The sequence below is a fragment of the Opisthorchis viverrini genome, assembly GCF_000715545.1.
Source record: "Opisthorchis viverrini unplaced genomic scaffold opera_v5_540, whole genome shotgun sequence".
Classification (NCBI taxonomy): domain Eukaryota; kingdom Metazoa; phylum Platyhelminthes; class Trematoda; order Opisthorchiida; family Opisthorchiidae; genus Opisthorchis; species Opisthorchis viverrini.
Genome location: NW_008752198.1, coordinates 642 through 5,730, shown reverse-complemented (window position 1 = coordinate 5,730; position 5,089 = coordinate 642). Strand labels below are relative to the sequence as shown.

Sequence of the window (5,089 nt, the reverse complement as noted above, 5' to 3'; positions counted from 1 at the left end):
GCCATGTCTCGCACCCATACAACAACACAGCCCTTACTGTAGCCTGGTACACACGACCCTTAAGATCCAGTGAGATGCCTTTTTGACGCCACAAGTGACGCAAATTAGCAAACGTGATTCGAGCCTTTGAGATTCACTGACTGACTTCATCAGACACACTTCTGTCGGAGCTAATACAACTACCGAGGTATGTAAAGTTTTTCACAAAGGGAGGAGTACAGCCACCGCAAGCACTACCGAGGTATGTAAAGTTTTTCACAAAGGGAGGAGTACAGCCAGACACCGCAAGCGATAGTCTAATAAGTTCATTCTGAACCAACATAGTTGTCCGTCGAAGCGAAAAATTCGGCACCAACGTACTGATAGTTTTGTCTAACTGCGCGACTGGACCATTGTAACAATCATCTTAGGCTGTACACGCTTTACAGCGGTGACTGCTGCCAGTTTCGTCCGTCGATGATGTGGGGAGGTACGGGTGGATAGCTACACATTGGAGACAGAAGCTGATATAGTTGATGCATGAATTCAGGAGCGCCAATAAACCTTTCAGTGGGGCGATCGGGAGAGGAAGCTATGCAGATGTCAGATCAGGCTATCTGTATAGTTCAGTATTTTCAATACTTCGGTAGACTCCATATTGCTATAGGGGTCAGAAACCTGGCTGCCGTGCGCTGGGGAGTTTGAAAGACTTGAGCATCCATTTCTTCAGAGCATGGTGCGGACCTTCGGTCAGCAATTATGAAGTATGTTGGGTGGTTTTCGGAAAAAATGACTTGCCCGCGATAGATGAACTCACCACATTTCATAGGTGGTTAATGCTCCATACGCCACTAGGTCGTCTCAAAGAGCTCTCTTCGCGCAACGAACCAGGGAAAACCAAGTAATGAGTTTGCTCTTAGGTATGAAAGCCAACAGCAGTAAGCGTAGCTCCAGTGATCACTGCCGTCTCTCCGAATTGGGACTCCGGGATATGGAACATCAATGGCCCAGTGACGCGCTTAATGATGTGCATAAATCCAAGTTGTTAACTCCCGCGCACAAATTTCCCACACTACCCCTGTAAAAATCCACTGGCACTCCTGAATTCACGCATCAATTACATCAACTACTGCCTCCGATGCGTAGCTATCCACCCCTGTCTCCCAAGATCAACAGTGAACGAAACTGGCAGCTATAACAACTGCACATGTTCGTAATTTTTACATTCGAAGATGACGATGAAACCAGGAGATTAGACTATATTGTTTGCCATCAGCTTTAAGAATAGCTAGGTCTGTGTAGCCAATATTTGTGAGCGAACACCCTGGGGGCATTTCGAGGCTAAGATCAGGGTCTTCTATGATCAGATCGATGAAGAACGTGAAGGGGAGAAGTGGAGTAGAACAGCCTTGTCTCACATCAGTGGATTTACTGAATTAAAGTGTGAGCTTGACGCAGACCTGCACGTATCAATGGGCTTTGGACACAGTCCTTTAATGAAAGCCGAGAACTTATGGGAGACGCCTCAGATCTTTTCAACTGTAAGACCCTTTCGGTGCCTCGCTGCCATGCTGCCCGAAGGAAGCACGAGAGCTGAGATACTGCCAGCTTGCCCAAGCCTAGGTGGGAGCACAAGAGAGGTTAGGTTCGGAGCGCGGACCTTCCAGCCATCAAGTTTGCGTCCCAACCCGAACTTCACCTTTGCTCCATAGACACTGCCATAATGTCCAACGACAGACAGCTTTAAACAAAGGAAAAGCGATCAACATTGGTTGCAGCAGTGTAGCTGTCCCAGAATCTGTCGGAGGGTGAGTGTGATCGACGAATCTCTACTGGACTATGGATCCCAGCCTTGTTTTCAATGAATCCCATAACCTCCCAAGGACGAGAGCAAAGAGTCTAGCGGTCATTCACTAGATCGTGCGTCGCAAATCGCCCTTGGGTCATCTGCATCCGACACGAGGCTGGGCGAAAAGATATCAACGAGGCAAACGGCCGTGTGGCATATCGACTACACCGCCTAAACGGCGTAACCTATGGAGTATAACATACTGATTTAACGAGGAGGAGCGAACTCGCCGGAAAGTTGTCTACCGCACTTCAGCATTACTGATTTATTCCCACCAGGCCCGAGCAATGCATCGGAAGTATCGATGGTCAAACACAGAGAAATCTCGAGGATTCTCCACAAGCAACGACCACGCCCCTGATCCATAAAACAGGACAGACAAGGCCGCTGTATCGTTTATTCTAGCCCTGACAGTCTAGCTGACGCCACATCCGCGTAACATACCTGAGGTTCGAAAATGCTGGCACAACCTTCCCAATCCGCTATCCACTGGTTCACATGCATCCATGATGTTTGGGTTACAGTCCACTCGATCCGGTCTGGACAATTTACAAGTTCAAAATGCATCCACAACTGTACCGCAAAATTAGTGACATTATTTAAAATAGTTTCCACTTCTAAAATATTTGATATAAGAAGAGTACTATCGTCAGTGCCCGTCAGCGAACACCCACGGAGTATTTACAACTTCAAGTTCGTACAGGTAGGTCAATAGACAAGCAGCATGTCAAGCACCAACTTGAAGCAACAGGATGATACACGACCTTGTTGGCATCACTGGCTGTGGTGAACTCACGAAAGAATATGCAGTAGCCATGTACATGTTCACAAAAAGAGGGGTATAGAGACTTCATGAGACAAGAATATAGAACACAAATTTATTGCCAGACATGGTCGCCCATAAACTCCGGGAGCGGTTCTTGGAGAGTCCTCCTCACTCGGTTGCAGCGGTACTCCAAGTAGCGAAACAGGTGGAAGACATCATGGGCGTTCTAGAAAGGGATCGAGAGCCGAACGCCGCGCACTTCGCTCCGTTCATATCCAACAACACACAGTAGACATTGGACACCAAATCGAGGACGAACGGACCACCCCGTGCCACTGCGTCCCAAACGACCGTACTTTCGCCCTACGTTGCAGCACCCAGCTCCAACCAACCATCTGAGATGGCCCACCCCGAGCTACGATTGCCCCTACTGCCAGCGTTTCGGGACACGCGCCCGGACCTGTGGACACAACAACCACGTGCGTTCAGTCAATTCTGATGTGTACCCATTCGCACTTTTGACTTTTCGAATACACACCGGACACCTCCCATAGTAGGCGGGCATGTTTGGCATAAATTGTGTAGAATCCTGATTGATACAGTGATGGTAAATGGTAGTTTGCTGCAATGTAAGCGTTCGTCCTCGATTTGGTGTCCAATGTCTACTGTGTCGTTGTTGGATACGAACGGGGGCGAAGTGCGCCGCGTTCGGCTCTCGATCCCTTTCTAGAACGCCCATGATGTCTTCCACCTGTTTCGCTACTTGGAGTACCGCTGCAACCGAGTGAGGAGGACTACCCAAGAACCGCTCGCGGAGTTTATGGGCACGGGTACGAGCGATGACCTGGTCGAGGATCTTTTCTTCCCGTTGCCCATCGTGCAAGTCGGGAAGCGCATTTCCACTCATCCGCCGCGGTACTCGGACGAAAATCGACCGTTTTCGCCTGGAAGTTGGACTCGTGACTGAAACCGATATTAATGTTCGATCTGGTGAATTCGTTCCGTCAAGCATATGTGACGCCGTTGGCAAGCATCCCCTGTGTCTCTCACTATGCACTGTGCTTCCACATCAAATAATGAGAGTAGCACACGTTTCCGTTCAACTAACAGGGAACATTTGGATGTGCTCTGACGTCTTACCCAAGCAGAACTTCTTCGGGGGTGGAGCAGTTGGGAAGATCTGGTATGAATAAATCTAGCACTAATGGCAGAGGGTAGGAGTGAAAAAAATGATTGTAGCATTCTGTGGCGCAGTGACCGGAATGAACCGACAGGCACGACAGGTTGTTCTTCAGTTACGCTTTTTGATCGGGTACGTATCCTGGCGTGGTTGCCAGTTATGTCGCATACCTGAGTGTATGAAAATTACCCAAACTTACTATGTGGACCTGTGGAGGATAGCTGCTAGATGCGGCTGAAAGGCAGAACGTGATGTGTTAGATGAATATATCAGTAAGTTGTTAGCTTTCACCAACTACCAACATGGAAAGGCTGGTACTATTATTACAACCTTATTGTTGGGGTTCCCGTTTCATACGTTTGAGTGTCTTGGGGGTTTAGCGATCCTAAGCGTCAAAATGAAGTGGGCGCGTAGGTCTACGCCACCATTGATACATTCTACGGAAAGTTGTACTGCAAACCTGAAGTTTCCTCCGTTCGTGACATTCGCATGTCAGTCACTGAACAGTAGTCGCAAGGTCCGGACATCGAACAGCAGCGAGTGGAATGTTGGCTCGAAAAGGTGGGTGGCAGTCTTCCCTTCCGAGGAGTGTGTCGTAACTGTGTGGCGGTGCAATCACACGGCAGTCATGAGAAAATAAGTTGGGGAACAAGGTGAAAAATTGAAAGTTTTGGGTAACGGTGTTGTTCAAAACTTACTACCTACTTACTGTGTATGAATATATAAGTAGTAATCAGTGTCGAAGCAACCCCCTGATTTAACCGCACATAATGCCCACGGAAAACTGAAGAACAGGCAACCGAACAGAAGACGTCAAGCGCCGATTAGTCATAGTGGGGGCCAACCACGATGACAGTAGAGGACTGCTTCACTGGGCCATTAACGGATGCACGGATAGCCACACGCGATCGAGGCTTTTGCCCAAGTTTTCCGAGTCGGTTTTGCTCTTGTCGGTCAGCGGCTGTCGTTTACCTGAAAGGCACAAGTGAAAAAAGGGTGTAGCACTGCTCTTTATCTTCTCGGCGCGGGGCAGTATGCTTCCCAGTGCGAAGATTCGCATAAATAAGTATCTAATAGTGTTTTGGACTGGGTTACAGAAGGCGCGTGGACAACCGTCGGAGGAAGGTCGTTCCATGCGGCTACTACCTCAAATTAGAAAAAATTTTGCCTAATGAATGTGTGCGCTCTGAGCTCGAAAATGTTCTTAAATGTCCCCGCCGTGAGCTTGCTTGGTCAACGGTGAAAAACCCGTTGGCCAGGCTTCGTTCAAACACGAAGGGGCTAGACCTTACCGTGGTGTGGCGGTTTGTGTACC

General features: G+C 48.6%; 1 protein-coding gene across 1 annotated transcript in view; it reads right to left on the bottom strand.

The window, feature by feature from the left end:
* Positions 1–4,740, bottom strand: part of T265_11625 (hypothetical protein) — a gene marked incomplete at both ends in the record, with an annotated part of 29,358 nt that extends 24,618 nt beyond the window's left edge. Inside the window, one exon of the mRNA XM_009178327.1 lies at positions 4,484–4,740. The remainder of the gene's footprint in view (positions 1–4,483) is intronic.
* Between the last annotated feature and the right edge of the window lie 349 nt (positions 4,741–5,089).